Source organism: Cydia fagiglandana, chromosome 12 (assembly GCF_963556715.1).
Source record: "Cydia fagiglandana chromosome 12, ilCydFagi1.1, whole genome shotgun sequence".
Classification (NCBI taxonomy): Eukaryota; Metazoa; Arthropoda; class Insecta; order Lepidoptera; family Tortricidae; genus Cydia; species Cydia fagiglandana.
The window spans coordinates 9,953,762-9,977,837 of record NC_085943.1 but is presented as its reverse complement, the minus strand read 5'-3'; the positions used below and the strand labels follow the sequence as shown (position 1 = coordinate 9,977,837).

At 35.5% G+C, this 24,076-nt stretch overlaps 1 protein-coding gene across 1 annotated transcript in view; it reads left to right on the top strand.

Annotated features, from left to right (window-relative positions):
• The window catches only part of LOC134669548 (mucin-2), a 99,707-nt gene that overhangs the window by 24,080 nt on the left and 51,551 nt on the right, over window positions 1-24,076 (top strand). The window contains exon 2 of the mRNA XM_063527154.1: window positions 19,134-19,168. The gene's annotated coding sequence lies outside the window, so the exon portion shown is untranslated. The remainder of the gene's footprint in view (window positions 1-19,133; window positions 19,169-24,076) is intronic.

Sequence of the window (24,076 nt, the reverse complement as noted above, 5' to 3'; positions counted from 1 at the left end):
GAATTACGAGTGAAATAAGACATGTTTTGGTGATTTCTTTTAAACTTTGCTGCTGGTTTAATCTAGTGGGTATTTATTAGATAGAACTAGACATAGGTCACGCAAACACGTGTCTTGCAAATATGATGGCAGACTGACATTGAAATTTAATTGGCATCACATTTTACGCTTCTGATACGCCTGAACAAATAAATATAAGGGCCTAGTGAAAAATAGCGTATTACGAAGTTATCGTAGGATTAAATTTGATTGTTAATACGTTCATTTTATGTTCCAAAAAGTTTAATTAGGTACATATTTATGAGCTCTGTAACTTTGCAATGTTTGTTATAACTTATATCTGTAATATTTTGTAAGACTAGTAACCTATGAAAGCCTAATTTCCATTACTCAAACTGTACTTACAATGATATTCTTTGATGAGTTAGTAATTCATACATCGCACGACAATATAAAAGACATATTGTAAGCGATTGTTAACAAGCTTGTCATTTTAACTGCGATAATTCGAAGGTTAGGCGCAATTTGTGAGAGAATGCAATACCTGGCATAATTATGCGCCTATTTTGAATAAAAAGGCATTAAAACTTTAAAGCAGAAGAACAATGTTCCATAAAAATCGACGTTAACTTAGGCTAACATTTTTCTTTGCCAGCAAGTATGTGTATTAGGTATTGTAAGAGTAAAAACACCAGAGCACCACTTTATAACAATATTTATTAGGGAATCACAAATATGAGAGTATAGGTCTGAAAAAAATATGCGACGACGCTCTCGCGCAAAACCAATTTAAGATGGACGACCACCTCTAGTGATGTGGCATTCCGGTTATGGTAGTGATGTAAAGTACCAATAAATGACGGTTCTGCCGTTCAGTATCTTTTAGGGAACTTTCTAGCCGTCGCCGCAGCTGGTAGATACCTAGTGTAAACCGAGGAGCTACCGCGAAAACTGAATTTGTGGCATCTTTCTCTTTTACTCCAATGATAGTAGTCTCTTTTATTCCAAAGTAATAAGACTGACAGAGGAAAATGCCCGCGATTTGGGAACTTCGATTTTTATGGTTATAGCCCAACGAATAACCGGGATCACTATCTAGATGAACGTTTTTTTTTTGCACAAAGAAATTGGTTATCACGGCTATCACGACGCTTTGTCGGCGGCGGTTGTTAAAGTTAAAGTTTAATATAAACTTTTTATATAAGGTTATTTTTATAATGAAGTTAATAAACTCTATGCTATCAGACTCATAGTATCTGGTTTACCTAGAGTAGGTAGGTATCTATTATCTGTAATAGTAGAGTACGTTGAGTTTGGTAGTAGGTGGCTATCTATTATCTGTAATAGTAGAGTACGTTGAATTTGGTATCATGCTATTACGATATTTAAAGATAAACATATTAGATAGAATTTCACAAATATCGCAAAAGTTATGATGCAGTTGAGTTTATCGGAATAAGGACGGCTGCCTTGATACTGTTTACACAATGCCACTGTCTGGGAACTGCTACTTTTTGTCCGTAAACGCTCGCCGCCATTCAAACTGTCATATGACAATGAATCTGCCAAACGAATATCAATTATATCCCAATTAGAAAAGGTTTGATTTAGATCGACAACAGCGCGACTTGCTTTGGTGACCCGTACGCTGATCTTTTTAATAATGGTCTATAAAAAGATGTCCGTTTAGTTTTTAGGTGCTATTGTATCTTATTAACCTCCTAAGGCCCAGCCATAATACAAATGCAAAACCCAAAATTTGCCATTGAAATTTGAACCTATAGTGCAGGAAATAGGGTTGATTTTTATTTGTTTGAATATTTAACGAAACAAATGAAATGCAACTCTGTTCCAATTGAATATGGTTTAAATTTCATGGGACTGAAGAAGTACTATAGGTAGGACGTTGGGCCTTAGGAGGTTAAGCTATTATTGTTGATTGTCTATGAGTTACTTAGAATAGTTAGAATTGCGAATTGGTAGATGCAATTAGGTCCTGAATGGTCTTCTATACTGAAAATCGTAATTCGAGACCAAAAAAAGTAAGACAATGTTGCCACTTTTTACTTATATTTATGTAAAATATAAGTAAATTTAGCGCGTCTTGTATTTATGTAAAAATAGGTAAATAAAAGTACTTTGTTAAATCGTAGGAGTAAAAATACCAATAAATCAAAGCGTGTTTATTTATCAAAAGGAATTTACTATTTTACAAGCAATGTGTTGCAGTGGCAACATTGTTTTACTTTTTTTGGTCTTGAATTATACGATTTACATCATCAAGCTATATTAGTCCACTGCTGGACATAGTCTTTAGCTTGCCGCATCTAGCATCTGCCTGCAGTCTTTCGCAGATCGTCAGAATCATCAGAATCGTCAGAATTACGATTTACAGTTTAGTAGGTACAATTAGTACTATCGAAGTTTATTTAAGTACAGGAACGACATTTAGTTGTAGATTGAACCCGAAATCGCGATTAACGCGGTGGCAGTTTTAAGACTCGTGACAGTCGTGACCAATTAAGAACTCGTTTTTTAGGGTTCCGTAGTCAAATGGCGAAAAACGGAACCCTTATGGATTCGTCATGTCTGTCTGTCTGTCTGTCCGTCTGTCCGTATGTAACAGCAACTTTTTTCCGAAACTATAAGAACTATACTGTTGAAACTTGGTAAGTAGATGTAAATATTCTGTGAACCGCATTAACTCAAAAAAAAAAAAAATTCATCAAACCCATGCGTGTACTATCTATGGATAAAAAAATGATATTGAGGTTTCTAATATCATTTTTTTCTAAACTGAATAGTTTGCGCGAGAGATACTTCCAAAGTGGTAAAATGTGTCCCCCCCCCTGTAACTTCTAAAATATGAGAATGATAAAACTAAAAAACATATATGATGAATACCATGCAAACTTCCACCGAAAATTGGTTTGAGGGAGTCTAGTAAGTTGTTTTTTTAATACGCCATAAATCTTAAACCACAATTTTATTATGTTACTTGCTGGTACGGAACCCTTCCGTCCGACTCGCACTTGACCGCTTTTTTTTTCGCGATTTCGGTATTAACTCTTAGCTGCCTATATGAAACAGTCGTTTTACGGGATTTTTTATGTACCCTTTGTTTGTATAGCGGAAGTTAGACACGCGTTAATGTTGCCAGGATATTCTTTCTAAGATAAATCTGACCATGGTTATTACTGTGGAGTGCGGAGGAAGGATCTCTATCTTAATAACATAGCTTCACTAGTTATATCAGTTAAATCTCATCTATCATCGCATAACATGGTTAGTTCTAGTTATACCTGTAGGTACATATGAAACAATACTGTGTATAAGTTTAAGTACCTAAATGGGGTAATTCCGAGCACGTTATCAATTAAACTTTTCCGGCTCTTTCATCCTTTTCCTCTTGTAAGATACATTGCTAAAGAAAGGGTTAACAAACCATGAAATTGAAAAAAGGTTTGGCAAAAAACTGTATCAATTTAACAAATCGTTGAAGTTACGGTCGGCGTTGACTTTTCGATGCAGATAAGTCAAGGCTGAAAAAAAATTGTTAATATTATAAAAATATGTATGTAATAAAAATAAAATAAAATACATCTTCATAACTGTACATCGGTAGACCTAATGCCTGTTGTAATAAGGTCCACCGATGTACCTTATGCCTTTTTTAATAAGGTCCACCGATGTACCTTATGCCTTTTTTAATAAGGTCCACCGATGTACAGTTGTTGCTCTACTGTTGTTGTTGTTCGTACTCTACTAATGTTTCATCATATTTCAATAAGTTTCAATCACTTCTTTAGTCTAGATCGTGCCAACGAAACATGCAAAGGTATACTCGAAAAACGTTATCGTCTTTTGTGTCGGTTGGTTAAGAAAAACGCATAAATCTTTCGGCTGACTATTAGTCAAAGTCAAATCAAACTGTGCGCGCTTTAATACCAAGATTTATACTTTGTTTTGGTCATCATCATCATCATCATCTCAGCCTATATACGTCCCACTGCTGGGCACAGGCCTCCTCTCATGCGCGAGAGGGCTTGGGCTATAGTCCCCACGCTAGCCCAATGCGGATTGGGGACTTCACATACACCTTTGAATTTCTTCGCAGATGTATGCAGGTTTCCTCACGATGTTTTCCTTCACCGAAAAGCTAGTGGTAAATATCAAATGATATTTCGTACATAAGTTTCGAAAACTCATTGGTACGAGCCAGGATTGGAACCCGCGACCTCCGGATTGAAAGTCAGACGTCATATCCACTCGGCCACCACTGCTTGCTTGTTTTGGTATTGCACTAAAAATACTGTCAATCCTTATAAAGACATAAACAGCACGAGTAGGCGCTTGAAGGAGAAAACTAAAATTGCTGCAATCATTTCATTATTTGTAGCCAAGTGTCTAGTGATACATTTTCTAAGGCTGTGGGCATACAACTGAGAATAAATTTTACGTTAAGAGCCCGCCAAGTTTTATATTGACACAGGTATTAGGAAGGTACAATCACTTGCAATAATATGGCATAAAAAATATGTGTACTTACATATTTTTTATGCCAAATGCTCAAGTATGGAGCATATAGAGATAATGTATCATTGACGTATAATATCTAAGGACGGGCCTTACGGGCACTAAAAATGGTACTAGTTCAGCGGTGTTACTCACGAATTCCAGCCAATCGTGCAGTCTAACGCAACTATTTGCGACCAATAGCGCGCGTAATGCGAACTCATCAACCAATCGCTCGCGTGATGCGAACTCATCAACCAATCGCGTTGTAGCGGTGTCACACCGCTGTACTGGGCTATAACCGCGAAAATCGAAGTTCGCAAATTGCGGGCATTTTTCTCTGTCACTATTATTACGCCTTCATAGGAGTAAAAGAGAAAGATCCCCTCAAAATGCGAATTTCGGTTTTCGCGGTAGCCCCTCTGGCCCCTGTCATGCCTCATTATTATTGCCCGTTAAGCCAGTCCCTAGATATTATATGTCAATGTAATGTATGCATTCTTATTGCCAAGTGTGTGCAAAGCTAACGTGGTTAGAGTCTTATCCTTTATTGGTAAGGCGATGTCTTCAGGTAACTTTTTATTATATACTGCTTTTGTACTTGTACTTAATATGTAGATGTGGGTGTAACCCACACGTCTGAGTATTTTCTACTCGCAGTCTGACTCATTGACACCCGTTAAAAATCTTAACAGTAAAACTAACACGCAATAAGTAATATTAAAAAATATATATGTTTGCATTCTCGTTATGATAAGAATGGGATTATTCAAAAACTGCTAATTTTGAGAACGTCATACATACAAGAAGCAGATTTTTTATGTATTTTACAACAAATAAATATAAATTCTCTACACACAGACGTCGATGAGGTAATGCTGCCAACACAGCACTTTTTATCCCTAATGTCACTGTATGTGGCGTAGAGTGTAGACGTAGCTTAACAGGCCTCATTACACAAATAGCAGTAATCATTGTTGCTTACGTTGTCAGGTGGACTGGGTGATGTCGCATAATACAAATCGTGTATTGACAGTTTCATACTATAATAGGACGTTGTTTGAGTGAGCTCATTTAAACGATGCGAGAACTCGCATGCGACTTTCATTACATTGCGGGTTTTGATCGGTCGGTTGAATTGGACGGAACCAACAGTCCGCAATGTAACTAAAATTGCATGCGAGTTCGCGCGCCGTCTAAATCAGCCCGTAGGTATGGGGTTAAATATTGTAGGAACGGTAGTCAATACCTATTCATTTTAAGTTGTTAATACTTATTTATATTTACCTATATTGTCTTATTTGTACACTGGCTTTGAAATATAGTATTTCTCATCAAAGAAAGTCATATCTTTTTCAGAAATGCAATAAAAACAATTTTTATATGAATTAAATACTCTACTCAGCAATTAAAACTTAGGCGCACGATTTATTTTCCTTTCAAATATTTAAAACAATAATTTTATTGTGGTGTTAATATTATAATTTGCAATCAAGATTATAGTATATATAGTAGTGTACCCTATGATGGGCGTGGAACCAGTAATGGGACAAAAAACCACAAATCCTGTAAAATAAGTGTCTAAAAGTAGTTTATAAACATTGCCTGTATATTATCATAAATAAGAGTCCTAGAGCTGTTTCAGTTTGAATTTTTATTAAATTTGGTTGTTTTTTTAAGAAATTGGCGTCAACCCAAAAGTTGTCGTGTCACTGAAAAAAATACCACTACGAATTCTTAACAACTTCGCTAAGAGAGGTGAGTTAATTTATTAAATTTTAATTAATTAATACTTGATGAAAACTAGAATGTGTTTTGTTAATTGCATTTACCATGAGATAAAGTATACAACATACTATGTTGTGACTCCACAGATGTAAAAAAATAGTGGTATTTGGCCCAATCCCATTATAGGAGCTGTGAAACTGCATACCTCCTATAATGGGACAATTTACATAATGATGCTTGCCATGCCATCATTTCATGTTTAAACAATACAAAAGTAAATTTAGTTACGAAATATGTCAACCAGGAGGTATGCTCGGACTTCGGATAAATTAATATCGTTTTTTAGTGTGGGTCAAATCTTGGTAGCCGAGTTTGAGCCACTTTCCGGTTTTCCGATTGAGTTGAAATTTTGTATTCGTAATTAAATATGCAAATCGGATGATAATTCAATATTATGATAACATGGACCAGATCTGATGACCTATTTCACTATTTTATACTGATAGAGCAGTGTCCATTACTGGGGGGCCCATTACTGGAGCTTTGGTGTCCATGACTGGAGAAAAATAGCATAGTTTTAATTTGTTAAGTATGTGGAAACTCATTGCAGTATCTTTGATACAACACGCCTGAAACATGAAAGACGGGTAGGACTTTCATCTTTCAATACGCTAAGCGGTAGACCATTCACATGTATTAGGGAAATATCACAAATACTCCAAATTCCCTCTTAAATGTGATGACTGGTGCTGTTACTATAGTATAGATTATAGATTATAGTACATGGATCGTAAACATATTTATGTATTATATGACATACGAGTAACGGTGCGTGACACAATCCATATTATAAAATATAAATAAATACCGTAAAACATGAGTAGGTTTCGCGGGGAGAGTTGGGTTATGAATGGGGAGAGAAGGTTGGAGAGGGGGGTGAGAAGGGATTTTAAGGCTACAAAAATAATGTATTCCAATTTAAAATGGGGCTATAGTAATACACATAATAAAAAAAAATCCATCCAACAATCTTCCAAAATCACCTTTGTATGAAAAACCCTCTCACCCCAAATACGAGGCACTACGGGGTGAGGTGGTTTTTCCTCTTTATCGTCAAAGTTATAAAATGGAACTACCCAAAGTAAAATACAAACGTCCGAACCACTTATTATATACACCATTCAGTTTTCACGTGTATAAATATAATTTTATCGGGTGCGTCTCATAATGAATATGCACTTTTGGTATAATTTCAGTTTATAAACGTTCAAAAAGTATAATCATCTTATGTATAATACACTAAATGTATATTTTCAATTAGTATAACATAAAAATAATATAACATTCTATATACATATCGTTGTTTGATATACTATACATATAAACTAACTATATTTAATATAACATTTATTACGCATATAAATTAAAATAATTAATAAAATTTCATATAATTATCTGAACAAAACATTGGTAAAATTATTTGGATAGGATAGCTCAGAATTTCAAAGTTTATACTTAGTACTTAACCAATAATAACTGTCAGAAAAGTAGGTTAGGTTAGGTTTGAACTGTGACTTTTAGAGAAAAAAAACTGCTACCAGAAAATTAGTGGGTTAGGTTAGGTTTGAACTGTGACCCCTCAGAGAAAAAAAACTGCTACCAGAAAAGTAGATTAGGTTAGGTTTGAACTGTGACCCCCAGAGAAAAAAAACTGCTACCAGAAAAGTGGGTTAGGTTAGGTTTGAACTGTGACCCCTCAGAGAAAAAAAAACTGCTACCAGAAAAGTGGGTTAGGTTAGGTTTGAACTGAGACCCCTCAGAGAAAAAAAACTGCTACCAGAAAAGTGGGTTAGGTTAGGTTTGAACTGTGACCCCTCAGAGAAAAAAAACTCCTACCAGAAAAGTGGGTTAGGTTAGATTAGAACTGTGACCCCTCAGAGAAAAAAAACTGCTACCAGAAAAGTGGATTAGGTTAGGTTTGAACTGTGACCCCTCAGAGAAAAAAAACTGCTACCAGAAAAGTGGATTAGGTCAGGTTAGAACTGTGACCCCTCAGAGAAAAAAAACTGCTACCAGAAAAGTAGATTAGGTTAGGTTTGAACTGTGACCCCTCAGAGAAAAAAAACTGCTACCAGAAAAGTGGGTTAGGTTAGGTTTGAACTGTGACCCCTCAGAGAAAAAAAACTGCTACCAGAAAAGTGGGTTAGGTTAGGTTTGAACTGCGACCCCTCAGAGAAAAAAAACTGCTACCAGAAAAGTGGGTTAGGTTAGGTTAGGTTATGGAAAACACGTAATTACGTACTAATCACGGCAAACTCAAAGTATATTGTTTATACAAAAAAAAATTAAGAGTGAATATAATTTCTCTTCTTACCCACACATAATTAGAAAAACATTTTATGGAGCAACTTTACAATCCATGCTATCGTCGTAATTGCATCTCTTATATTTATTGTGCGATATTCGTTTTGTATATGTATTATATTATTTCAATGTTATACATTTTCCTACTTATCATAAACGATATTATATGTAAAGTACATTATACAATATAAAATTATAGAATTCATTGTTATACGTATCGCACGTTATACTAATTGCACGTTATGCCATTCAAAATTATACTAATTGAATTTATATATTCTGAGCAATATATTATAGGTTTGTATACGTTCTATTACTTACCCAATTTTATCGAGGTTTGAAAGTCAAATTTCACCCAACTCACCCCATTTTACGGTACACAATAATTTAAACCACACCGATTATCCTCGCGATACCGTGGGCAGTTTATCAAATTTGCCCGTAAACCATTTTGTGTACAACGCTAATTCGTGCGTACATCATATATTGCGTTCATCTCAAATACTAATGAAAGAAAGCCATATACTTACCTATAAATATGTATATCTGATTTCTCTGCATGCACGCTACTTGAGCGCGTTGGAATCGTATAACGATTTTTTTTATCAAATGCTTGAGTGATTATTAGTCGATTGATTAGGTTGGGGTCATTTTGGAACTCTGTTACGCAATCTGTGCATCTTTAATTAGCTGTAGGTTGTTGAGAAAAATGAGTTGTGCGTAGAGGAAGGTGGGTCAAGTTGAGGTATTGTTGTCTGCTGGTATCATCTCTTAAAAGCAACATGAATTAGAGATTAACTAGCTACGATATAGTAAAGATATGTGATGTCCCAGACGTAACGCGTAAAGACGTAAAGGCGGGTGGCGCTTACGCTATTATTAACGCCGCTGCAATATTATTGCGGCGCTATGCGACGTAAGCTCCGGCCGCAATAAGGTCCCTTTTTCCCTGGAACGTCACATATCTTCTTTATTTCATATCTTAGTGAATCTCTAATTCATTTCCCGAATCGCGGCGCTAGGCGCCATAAGGTACCTTTTGCAGTGGAACGTCACATATCTTTACTATTTCATATCTAGTGAGTCTCTAATTCATTTCCCGAATCGAGCCGTTCGTCTCTAGATCGTCTCTAGATCTTGTGATTATCTCGAAATCCGAATTGGCCCGTAATTTGCTTCAATAAAATGAACATTCCACTTCAGAAGTTCAGACTTTCATAATTCTCTAAAATATACATAATTAATAAAAAGAGATAAATCTGCAAGTTTCTTGCGTAAGAGATAAGATTTGAAATGGTACTTCACGAAGTACGACGGTATGAGTGATAAATATGCATCAGTTGAGTTATAGCACTTTACGTAACACCGCCTTAAATGTGATTGTTTACGTAGATTATTTGCTCTAGGATTAGAACGAAACGAATTGGATACATATTGGAATTGGTTTCATATTGGATGATTATGTAAAAATGTAGGCTTTTGTACCTATTGTAGAAAACAAGCATACGGCCCGCCTGATGGTAAGTAGTCTCCTTAGCCTATGGACACCTGCAACTCCAGAGGTGTTATATGCGCGCTGCCGACCCTAACACTCCGCACCCTAGTTGAGCTCTGAATTTAATATTTGTCAAAACTTTCCTTTCTCTCACATGAGCATTGGTGAGATTTCGCACCATCGCCTTCTCCCTTAAACGGCATAATAGATACGTAAATAATTGATGCCACCACACTAAAAATTAAATTAAAATTAAATTTATTTAAGACCAACAAATGATCAAAATTAATTTCTATTTATATATATGTGTGTGTGTTTTTTCAGTGCTTAAGAATGTAAAACCTATAAGGCTTTCACAAAGAAAAACACATTGATGTCAGCTCAGGATTTTCCAAATAAAATTGTACAGACACTAGCCTGCTAGGCTAGACTATACAGGGTGGTCAAAAAATAAGTGCATTCCCGTTGCCAGGGAGGTTTTGGGATTATTCTGAGTAACTTTTACTATGGGACCAACCCCGAAATCACAAAACCTCCCAGGCAACAGGAATGCACTTATTTTTTTGGCCACCGTGTATTGTATACGCATAGCGGCGTCACAGGACTTTCAATTTCTATCAGGTATATCTAAAGATTATCTTTGATTATGAAACCTGCACGTAACACGATGAAAATACAACTGTCACAACAATTAATTCATGTCACAGTGATTGCAAAGCAAAAGTATTTTCGAGTAAAAACGTAAAATGGCCGGCACACGAGCGTGCGTCACGCTCGATCTCACCGGAGCTCACATGTATTTATTCGGTGAAATGTTGACAGACAATTAACTTTAGATCTACAAGTCTGTCATTTCTTTGAAAACATTTTCAGGAGTGATCACACATTTTTGACTCATTAGGAACGTTTTAAAATGTACGTGAAAGATCTTTGATCAGTTATTTTCTTGTAATTATCTAATTATATAGTTCCCTAGGTATTTACGAGTATATTAGGCATTTGCCTAGAATTTTACATTGAAGTTACACTTGACTTTTTATTATCTACATCTACGCAGTCCAAAACTATAAATAAAACCAATATATAGGTTAAATTGTGCTGTTTTATGTACTGGTAGATATCCTATTACATATATCTAAGGTAAGGTGGGTTAAGACTATCACCAGGGTAAGACTATCACTTGTATAAAATCCTCATACCTACTGTTTGTCTTGTCCCAAGTAAAATATAAACTATATATGTTAGTCTTATCCCACCTTACCCTATCTAAAACCAGGTTAAGTATTAGTATTTGGTTAAATCAACTAAAGTAGTAGATTACCAATTTTTATGTCTGTGTTTCAGCAAATTAAAAATACCTTATACTCATTTATGTTTGATTTTAAATAGTATTCGTATGACCTATATGTTAGAAAAATATGAGGCGCGGCGCAGCCAACCCGGCTTTTGAGTCATGAATGTCAAGGCTTTCCACAGTTCCCACTAATCTGTTCACCAGTCACCTAGAAATACACTTGTTATAAGAATATTACAGTATAAACTGCGTGGATTCTTATTCCGATGGAATAAGGTGCACAATAGGGCTGAAGTTTAATGTGCGCTGTAGGTAATCTGTTCAAATGGTTTGTATGGCTTCCAAACCCTATTTTTCTTATCCGGAAGACCGGAAACGGCAGAAATAGTGTCATACGATGTACTCATACTATGCATTAACCCCTTATTGCAAATCATTCACCCCTCAACTGTTTAAATTTGAACTTAGATAGTAAAAAAAAATATTAAGGTTTTCGCCACTGATTACCGTCACCGAAGAATAAACTAGATATATTTATTAAAATATGACAGCGCAACGAATACTCTCCGTTAGCTCTGGTAAGAGATACACCTTGAAACAATTATTGCAAGTATTTTTTACTGGCTCCAAAACCTTCGCATCTCTGAAGCGGAAGCAGCGGAACCGGCCACGGCCGTGCGCATTGCCACGCGGTGGCTTCCTTCATTCTAATTACGCAGAACAATGTGCAGGAGTACCTACAGCGGACAGAACTCTCAAATTAATCTGTCATTTGCGATACAGCGGGGAAATGCCGCCAGCATCCTTGGTACAAATGGCCTATTTTAGATTTAAGCTAGTTATTAATTTCTTTTAGTAATGTATATGTATATCTTCTATAAATAAATGTTTTTTTTTAATCTGAAAATTTAGTACTAAATTGTTACAAAAATAGGTAGTAAATTGGCTATTTGTACTGTTATTTTAGTGTCTGGAGTCTGGACTGGACTATAAAAATAAGGCTTAATATGATCTGCAACACGCAAATTATTTCAAATTTATATCTATTGAGTACCTATTCATTATTTCTTAAAATTTAAGACACCGCCATGGGGGCTGATTAGGTACAGTCCCCTGCAATAATATGTTACTCATTAAAGGCCGCAAAAATATGTGACACGCTCTTATGGCTCTACAAATAAGATTGTGTCAGATATTTTTGCGGCCTTCGTTGTGTAACATATTAGTGCAGGTGACTGTACAGTCAACGGTAAAAATATGGGTGTAGACAACTTACTCAAAAATATGTCCCATAGTTCTTAATTCACTGACATAATAGTTATGGGACATATTTTTGAAATGATTTGTACACCCATATTTTTACCGTTGACTGTACAACACTTGCATTTTACGATTACGATTAATAACACGCTCGGTCGATAGTCACAGAAAGAAGTCATATCATTAGCAATTACATTATGTGTGTTAATTATCTTCATTAAATTTATTTAACTTTACTACACAATACAGTATTATCGACTTCAGAAAATAATTATTTTGCCTAAGCATCAAAGGACCGGTTAGGTTAGTTTTTTCAAAACTTATCAAAAGTAAATAAAACAACCGGAGATTCAAAACGTTTAAGGAAAACATCGTGCGTTCTATAAATAACTTAAATATGTACATGTTAATTATCATCTCAGAAATATCTTGCAAAACTGCAATCTGCAATGTCCATTTCGACATAATTAGTCCAATAAACATGTCTAGGGTACATGTTTATATCTGCATATAATCATTAGCTGTCGAGGGGTTTCGTTCATTGGTCATTTATAAGCATGCTTCTACCAGCTTTATATTCCTAAATAAAATTATTACAATTTTATTACGAAGAATAGCAAGAACTGAATTGTATTGAACGTATGCGTTATATCCAGTTTACAGATTTGTTTAAAAGTCTTATCTTATCTTGTCTTGTAAAGGTTCGTTCACCTCAATACCGTCATGAATTAATCGAAATGAGTGAATGAAAAATTTGTGTGCGTTAGTATCGGTTAAAAACTCTTTTATCAATATTTTTATTTGCTTTTCTTAATGCAGAAGTAACTACAGCCAATGGCAAAATAGTAGAGATATATTATGCAGTTTTCTGGACCTTTTGCGTATTATAAACCAGCATGCAGCATTTGTTGTGCCAAAAAGGTTGTTCATAGGTTGTCAGGGCACTCACACTCAATGATATTTATATAATATTATGTAGATGTAATTTGTTTCTTTAGATCCTTTTGGTAAATTTTTGTGAATTCCGATCAGTTTTTGGCTGGGTATAACCAAGACGAGATTCTGCGGAGTATATCAACGAAATCGTGTCTGAAAGATTTGACTAACTAATTTAATAGAACTGTGAACTGAGTCCTCATGGACCTAGGATTCGTCCTTTTGTCATATTTTTCTCCCGACCTAAGGGTGGTTTCAGTCTAGCGTGTTCTTCTACGGTCGTTTCGGCGTTACGAGCTTACACGCGCGATACTTTTCTCTACATTGGGTCTATACGAGCTTAATACACGCACGAAGTGCGCGTACGCGTACGCTCGTATAAAACGCTAGTCTGAAACCGCCCTAAATACTTATTACTTAGGTACTTAATGCATTTCACATTTAATTCGTTTATAACTTTATTGACCCTGTTTTAATGGCGAACCAGACCCACATTATCTTAACGACCACGTGTTATCTTCATCAGCCGAAACGACTTTACCGAGACGGTAATTTTGCAACTTACTTCTGTAAGATAAATTTGCATTTATTATTGCATATCTTTAACATTAAACAGTTACACAGTCTTTGATATTTCAAAATGATTGGATTTGCAAATTCTTATTGCGAATAAGAGCGAGACAATGGACAGAAACGGGCGGCGCAATTCGGGAAATGAATTAGAGATTCATTAGATATGAAATAGTAAATATATGTGACGTTCCACGGCTAAATTTTAATTTCCCGAATCGCGCCGAGGTTCTTATTTCAGGGTTCTCGCCTGTGTTCTAATTGACGTTCTTCGTTCGTTCGTCAACGTCAACGTCAAAAACGTTAATTTCAGGGTTAAACTTTTTAATGCCAAGAACTTTATGAATACTTAGTGAAGACTACATAATTGATAGGTAAGGAAAAGGTAAATGCATGTAGCAGTATAGTACAGGTCTACAGGATGCCCATGATTGCTGATGTTTGTTGATACTAGTTTAAAAAAAAACTATTAAAACTCAAACTTAATTATACGTTGGCTGGTCATTTCCGCGCTTATTCTTAGTATTAGGTACTTCATTATTTTTATGATATACTTTTACTGTTAACGGTACAGGAAACAAGCTTATTCTAAGCCGAGGTTTGCACCCAAGAGAATTTAGAGGCGCCGTAATTGCGTCGTTGCCCAACGTCTGTCGCAACTCTCCATGCTATTTATGTGAGCCTAGTACCTTTGCGTTGCAAAAGTTATTAAGCTGCATTCGTTACGCGTGTATTTAGACTTTTTTGGTTGTTGTCTGAAGTTGACCTTCAGCGTTTCCTTTAGATTTAGTAATTTGATTATAATTAATTCTGGTAGGCGTTTTGTTAAGTTTTGAGACTACGCAAACAGAATAACTGACCAGCAACCGATTATAATTTAATTGTTATTTAGTTCAAATGTAATTTATATCAAGTAAGGACGTGACGTGCATCAAATACATCCAATAGACTTTAAGAAATGTTGCTATGGTCATAGTTTAACCAATAAAAACGAATAATCTAGTAATAAAATAACTCAAAGAATCAAAGCCTTTATTTCTTAGTCTAAATCTAAGTCTAAATCAAGAGTTTAGTTCAACACAAGGGCCACTTGCACCATTCTACTAATCCAGGGTTAACCGGTTAAACCTGGAGTTGCCATGGTTACCAGTACAATTTGACATTAGGTTAACGGTTTAACCGCTTAGCCCCGGGTTTGTGGGTTGGTGCAAGTGGGCCTAAATGTCCTTATGTCCTGCTGAAAAAGCTTTAGAACAATGGCTAACTAAAAACTTTGAAATTTGAAACTATATATGTATATCCAACCAAATATCCATCGTATTTTCTCGAAAACGTTCGTATTTGTCATGCTAGTTCAGTCAACGTCAGTACTTTTTGTACCGAGACTGACTGAAATAGCAAGACACGTTCGTACGTTTCTGTGAAAATACGCAGGAAAATAATTATGCACTACATCTGTACTACATCAATCAATGTCTATCAAATTGTACAATTTCATAAAACACGCAATTATTTGACCCATTCAGCTTGTTTGCCGGTAAAGCATACATTCAATATGTCAATCACCTGTAATACCTGAAAACGTAATCATAAATGAGCCTTATTGGCTTAGAAATAAGCTTCAAAGTTTCAGGCTGGAAATATTTTAGTATCCCATAAGGCGGCGTTATTGAGTTAACGGATTAGGTTAGAAAATAATAACTTGATCCGTTTAAGCGTTTTTTGGGCGTTATTTTATATAACGTCTGCGGTCTGCGTGCTACCATCAGATAATATTATAATGAAGAACAGTTTTTATTATTTTTAACGCTCTAAGTTACGTAAAATAGTTATTAACTTTGAATTTGAACTAACAAACTCTTAAATGATTATACTTCAGTAAAAAAAGATTTATGTACCTTAACAAGAACTTAAAAGGCTTTAAGATGTTTACGTTAATACGTTATTTATCTTAAACTAGCTGTTGCCCGCGACTTCGTCCGCGTGGAATCTTATCTTCAACATTTTTACATCTTTAGTACCTATAATTTTCATATCCAAGCAATGTTGAAATAACTTTTCTTTTTTAGCAAGTTGTATGAAGTTTTAAGTCAAGTGGATTTTGATGTTGGTTGCTGAAATTACTTTTCTTATATTCTAATAATAGTTATGCCCTTATACAAAGATTCAAGTTCCGCACTCACAAAATATCTGATCTCCATACAAACTTTCAACCCCTTTCTCACCACCTTGGGGGATGAATTTTCAAAAATGCTTAAATTCGTTTTCATGTATTTTAATTTAATACCTTTTTACAAGGTTTCAAGATCCTAGCTTAAAATAAAATTTGCACCCGAAGACGAACTTTCATCCCCTTTTTAACCCCCTTAGGAGTTGAAATTCCAAAAACGTTGCAATTACTTTTTTTGTACTCGGCTATTATGCCTTTCTAAGAAGTTTCAAACCATTCGTAATGGATTCAAACATTCAACCCCTTTTTAACCCTGTTAGGGGATGAATTTTACAAAACGCTGAAATTACTTTTCCTGTCTTCTAATAAGATCCCTAAATACAAAGATTCAAGTCACGCACTCGAAAAAAAATTTGATATACATACAAACTTTCAACCCCTTTTTCACCACCTTGGGGGATGAATTTTCTAAAACGCTGAAATTAGTTTTCTTGTATTTCAATTTAATACTTTTTTACAAAGTTTCAAGTTCCTAGCTTAAAATAAAATTTGCACCCGAAGACAAACTTTCATCCCCTTTTTAACCCCCTTAGGGGTTAAATTTCCAAAAGTGTTGCAATTACTTTTTTGTAATCGGCTATTATGCCTTTCTAAGAAGTTTCAAAGCATTTGTAATGGATTCAAACTTTCAACCCCTTTTTAACCCTGTTAGAGGATGAATTTTACAAAACGCTGAAATTACTTTTCCTGTCTTTTAATAATATCCCTAAATACAAAGATTCAAGTCCCGCACTCGAAAAAATTTTTGATATCCATACAATTTTTCAACGCCTTTTTCACCACCTTAAGGGAACAATTTTCAAAAACGCTGAAATTAGTTTTCTTGCATTTTAATAATATATCTTTTTACGAAGTTTCAAATTCCTAGCTTAAAAGAAAACTTTAACCCCATACAAACTTTCATCCCCTTTTTAACCCCCTTAGGGGTTGAATTTCTCAAAATCGCTTCTTATCTCTTGTACACTTTATAAATGTAATCTGGTGTGCAAATTTCAACTTTCTGTCTTTTGTAGTTTCGGCTCTGCGTTGATGAATCAGTCAGTCAGGACACTTGCATTTATATATATAGAAGATTAAATGTTACTAGGGTATAAGTACATATATGAAAATAACGAACCAAAATCGTTTACTTTCCCACTGCTTAGTAAAATATATCAGTAGGTATTCGGTCGAGTATGAACACGGCTTTACCGGTCAGAGGGCGGAGTTCACCGGGTGCAAAGGTGAATGGATCCTAATGTTGACACTGCCATCACGCAACCCACTACCCTGTTCCAAAACATCACATGTAATACTGCCTTATTTAGATGTATTTTTATCACAATTTGAATTTCCTCTCTCAACAGTACTTATCAGTATCGGCAGGCGTGGCTCACTCCGCGATTTCGTCGCTTTGCTACAGGTAGCTAAAAGTACATCCGTTCGGCCCCAATTTTGGGGTTTGCCATAAGCCGCGCGTGGCGCAGTCGCCACCTAGCGGCCATTCTCGTATCTGTGCTGATCGTAACAGACGCGTTTTGTTAGGGAGTGAGTCTTCTGTACCTAGTACTATTATTTATTCTGTGGTATCGGTAATCAACATGTAGAGACGAAATGTTTGATAATAATTTTGCATTTAATTTCATTCGATGTTTTTTTTCGGAGTGTACTATGAATGGATAAAACTGAAGGAAATGCAGTCCTTCAGTTATATGAAAATAATACCGAAGATGGTCTGTCTTCGGTCTAGTAGAGTTTCAAATAGAACAGACCGTAGACCGGGTCATATAAGATGCCCTTTTCCCCTTCTTCTTTTTGGAAGGTAGAGGTGTCAACCTTAGGGGACTTAAGCGGTCACCCTTAAACCAAGGGATTTGACCATTGGCGAAAATTTTAGTGTCAAGCAGCGCTTGCGGCATAAAATAACAAGTAATAAGTAATTACATAATTAACCCACTTCGTTACTTAACTCACCTCGAACATAAACGTTTGCAGTTGCACCCAATTTTACTCAAAAACAACTTGATACTAGAGTCAGTCCATAAAAAGTCTGCAGCGGATTTGATAGCCCACGCAGTGCAAGTGTCATTTATACGTCATAATTTTATAGAAGTTTGACGTTTAAAATAACACGTGGGCTATCAAATTCGCTGCAGACTTTTCTTGGTCCGACTCTAAAGCACTTCGTCCCCTGCCTGGTACGGCCACTTCTCAAATTTATGATCATTGGAGATTCAATCTTAATTAAAAATAAAGTTAAGTTTCCAATAATCATAAATTATGAGATGTGGCCGGGCCGTACGAAGTCGAAGCCGAAGTCAGGAGTTTCGCACCCCTGGCTATACGTATATAGCCAGGGGTGCGAAACTCCTGACTTCGGCCAAACTCTGCTCCGCTCGGCTCAGCATTGCTCCGATTGACGTTCCTTTGCGTGCACGACCACAGATAAGATAATGTCTTGAATTTTGATAACTCAAAATATCCCAAAGGGATTTGTGCGATATATTAGAAAGGGACAGCACGATTCGACCCTGAACCGCTTTCAAGCTTCGGTTTTGTAGGAAGTTTCCTTTCTGTACGGCAGTACTACCTATTATTTATTCTGTGGTATAGCAGGTAGGGGACGACTTGTGCTTCATACGACTCTTTAGTATTAGCAAGCCATGGGTTTTACCTGTAATTCCAATAGAGCCATTGACTTTATTGGATCTATTTTGAGTTGCATGTCGTGCGCATTTCACATGAGCTATTTATTGTTTCAGATAACGATATTTGCGGAGCGATACATGGCGGGGAGGTAAATATTCATGTTGAAATTGTTTTGATTGACAACAAAATAAGTTATAATAAATTGTCAGTGTAGACCAGCGGTCGGCAACCTTTTAGCAGCCAAGGGCCACATAGTAGTTAACGGAGGTGTCGCGGGCCGTACTTTGTTAATATTTATGACTTTATGAGACATTGTCGTTTGTCACTATTACATACAAAATAGCCAAGGCGGAACTCGGGTCGCAAGTGCGAAGCTCTATGGATCACAAACTTCGACTATTGAGATGTGATTCGGTCAAGTTGTGTTCTAATGTATGGGAAAGACAAACAAATTATAGCCAGCATTCAATTAATGTAGTCTGATACCTTTGGGCATGAAATATGTCCCGGTTGACGGTTTTTTTTATTACTGTATTACTGTGTTTAGAACGGATCTATAATTACCCTATCTAATCTACTTCTAAGCTCTGGTCAAGTGGTCACTGGTGTAATAATAACGGTTGCAGTTCAACTAATCAGTTAATCACCGTCATTATGACGCGTCATGTTAGTGCTTTGCTTACGGTAATATTTGTATGTACACAGTGAGTAACAATCGTCCATCAATATTCTCTCGTGTCAAAGGCTGGATGTAATCCTAACAAGCAGTTTCAGCCAGTGTTTAGAGCAGATCTCTAATGAGCGGAGCTTCACGCGACGCGTGCACCGCGCTCCAGCGCGCGCCACGCTTTCTGCGCGCGCGCCGCATGCGATGCTGCTCAACCAAAATACTGTAAATAAGTAATAGTGGCTAATGGGCTGTGACAATTACTATCTTAATTATAATAGTCTCTTCTTATCTCCGTGTTGAAATCATATTAAATGCTTCTTTTAAGCCAAGCCACAGACCAGTTTTCTGCCCACCGCCCGTTAACTAAATTCCGAGATTTGGTACACAAGTAGTTGTTGCAGAAGCGACGGCTGTCTAATTCTAATTCGCCCTATAAAGTCTATTTATCTTACGATACGATTATCCATTAGATAATCTACTACTACTCTATACTAGATAGTCTTTCTAGTGGATAATCGTATCACAAAGTGCTAGGCACTGAGTTGTTATCAACCAATGCGCATTCGATTTTACTGCTACCAGAATAGAAGCTCTGGTCAAGTGGTCACTGGTGTAATAATAACGGTTGCAGTTCAACTAATCAGTTAATCACCGTCATTATGACGCGTCATGTTAAGACTGCGTCGTGCAAAATCAGCGAAAAAGGCAGTCACCGTTTAGTCGCTAGCGTCCACATCGCTTGATAAAAAAAATTATAATAAATATCATTATTATCCCAAAGAGTGTGTTTACAACGAATCACCCTTGAAAATTTGAAATCTTTTACAATATAATAAATACACTCATGCAAAGTTGTACCTAAAACGTGATGAACGAGTGTCAGCGTTTAGTAAAATTTGTATAAAAAAATCGATGCTCATGCTACAAAATCGAGTGATTTCGAAAGCCAGATAACTAGACTACAACGAATCAGGCTTTTCCTATTTTTCCTCTTAAAGGCTACAGAGAAATTCAATCATAAACGTAAACTTTCGTAAAATTTCCATACATCCGCCATATCTGTCAAATTCTCCTTCTCCTCAGATGCCCGCTGTGGGCCGTTGGAAGCGGACGCGCACATGGTTTTTCCAAATTGACAGTTCAATTTGGCATATATATTGACAGAAATTCATGTCCGTATACGAATGATGATACCAGTGAAAAACTGTGTTCAAAATAAATAGGGTAAATGAATAATGTCACACGGAGATCCAGAGTCATTAAAATTTTGATTTGTTTTTATTCATAAGTCATAATACTTTAAAAATATAACAAATTATTTAAAATATATACGAACACAACCAAATCAGCGTACTTAGTTTCTTCCTAATTCACTAAAAATTAAAAAAGTTTGAAGATTTGTTTTATCTTATTGGAATAAATTTTCATTGTGCTGGCATTCATATTACGTCATTTTAAAAACATATATGACATAATGTCAATATACTAGATAGACAATTTATCAACAAATTTCTTCACATTTTAACGTAAACAATATAAATTATTAAAATTTTATTTATGAAGACGAAGCAATGTTGTTCACATAATATCAGCAATAAAATTTTTAGTTTCAACCAGTTTTGTTGCTATTCTGAGAGCTATCACGTGCTTTGAAAGTTAATTCAATGATATATCATCAAGAAATTGAAACCAAGACTCGACCTGCAGTCTCAGCGTGTTTTTGTGGCTATATTATCAGTTGAAAGAACGATATTTCCATCGCAGTGGTATGGTTTACGAGTACCTATATTGGTTTCATGTGACGATGTTTATATAAATGTATCTATCAAATAACAACGTGCTTTTATTTCATTGATATTCGGTTCAAAACGATAACTCAGTAACGAAAAATAATTACTTATCAGAAATGCCTTAAAGTTTTTTCAGTGAACGTTTATTTATAGGTATTTATGAGGTCTTATGTCTTATCAGCGTGACTTTGGCCTTTGGACATTTTTGTAATGCTTTGTAATAAGGTAGGTGAGGTATCTATATCCCTCATTTAATAACCTTTTTTTGAATGAATTACAATTTAATTATTTAAATAAATAAGTGGTCTACAAACATACATATCCGCTCGGTCCGCTAAAATAATTTAAGTGCCATACATAATAGGTATATTTAAGATTAACAATCAGTAAACATCATTAATTACGCTCAAATGCTTGTTTCAGTACAAATTGGCTGAAATACTTCCGACATAAAACCTAAAGGTATAAAAGTACAATTTGCTAAGTAAACTGTCAATCTACATTATTATAATAGATATACTCTTAGAAGTCAGCTTACTGAAGATTAAGAACAACATATAAGTACTTTCTAAATAAAATACAATTTGTTTTTCCATGACTCATGTAGGCCGTATTTTACTATAGACCATTTTAAATTGAAGATGAAATTAATTCATGATAAAAGCTAATAAGGCCCGGTAATATTTTCTGTTATTCTTGAACTTCTGTTCAAGTCAGTGTTCAACTGTCAGTGCAAGTAACAAGGCCCGGTTCCGAACCAACATGGTATGGTTTTTAGGGTTCCGTACCCAAAGGGTAAAACGGGACCCTATTACTAAGACTTCGCTGTCCGTCCGTCCGTCCGTCCGTCTGTCTGTCACCAGGCTATATCTCACGAACCGTGATAGCTAGACAGTTGAAATTTTCACAGATGATATATTTCTGTTGCCGCTATAACAACAAATACTAAAAACAGAATAAAATAAAGATTTAAATGGGGCTCCCATACAACAAACGTGAATTTATGCCAAAGTTATGCAACGTCGGGAGTGGTCAGTACTTGGATGGGTGACCGTTTTTCTTTTTTGCTTTTTTTTGTTTTTTTTTTTGCATTATGGTACGGAACCCTTCGTGCGCGAGTCCGACTCGCACTTGCCCGGTTTTTTTTATAAAACGTGTATTTTTCAAAAGCGCTGGAATATTTATATAACTATTTTGGTATATGAAGAAACATGAACAAATGAGAAATCTATATTGAATTGATTTGTTAATAATATCCTAATTATTAATAGAACTATTTCAGTTAAAATAAAGGTGGGCCTTATATGCTTCACCTGACCATAAAACAAAATGCCAACAATCAAATGAATCTAGGCCTTAATTTACTATACAGGGTGGAAAGATAAGTCGGGCCCTGGAGGGAAATTACCTTAATTATACCTTATTTTTAAAAAGAAACAAAACTGCATTCAAAGATTTTCTAAAACTCGTTTGCCTCGCCCGGGACTCGAACCGACTAAAAATTCCAAAAAATAAAAACTCGCAAGTTTATTCTACTAGTCGATACAGTTAATGTTAATGATAACATTTCTCCAAGAAACATTAGGTCACTCGTCTGTCGTACAAAATATCCATAAAATCTAATATTTAGTACTTAAAATTTCGTTTGACAAGCCAAATTGAATAAAAAAAGAAAAATACTTTTAATGCAGTTTTGTTTCTTTTTAAAAATAAAGGAATGTCTCCTTTAAGTAAAATGAGCCAGCTTAAGGATTTAAGGCTCCCTCCAGGGCCCGACTTATCTTTCCACCCTGTATACCATTTTAAATTTAAGGCGTAATTAATTCCAGATAAAGGATAATAAGGCCTAAAGGGAAATTTTGTAGGCCTTATTACCCACGAACAATGTATGTGAACTGAATAGGATAAAAAGGAACTAGATTATAACATATTGTTCTCATGTTTAGCACAGTGTAATAAATAAATATTTTTTTATAACAAAAACGATCGTTATATGATAAGTACCTACAAGCTGAAATGTATGTACATTTTACCTGTGTGAAAATTGTATAATTGAGATAAATAAACTAAATTATACTTACTATATTCTCTGTTATTCTTGAACTTGTACTTGGGCTAAAAAGGCCCTCTGTCTGTGCGGGTGACAAGGCCCGGCCCCGGGCCTTATTGAACGTGAGATGAAATAGTAAATTTAATTATTTTTATATAGGTAATTATGAGTTCTTTGATTTCCCGATAAGCATCACTTACTGACTTACAAAAGTATAAATGTAGTACATATGTAGTACCTGAATTTTATTAGAGGTTTTTAAAGCCTTATTATCAATTAAGTTATAAGTGAAATATAATAAGCGTCTTTAGTTGTAAAAAAATATTACAAGCCCTATAACTAATGAGGGGATCATTTTAGATATAGTCCACTTTTTTCGAGTAGGTAAATTCGGACTATGTTTACAAACCGCATACCATCGCCCATGACCACACTGTTAACTGACAGTTCGTAAACCTTATTACAAAAGGCATAAGGTCCACCGATGGACAGTTAAGAGCATCGCCGTTTGTACCTATCTTAATACAAATAAAAGTCAACAACGAA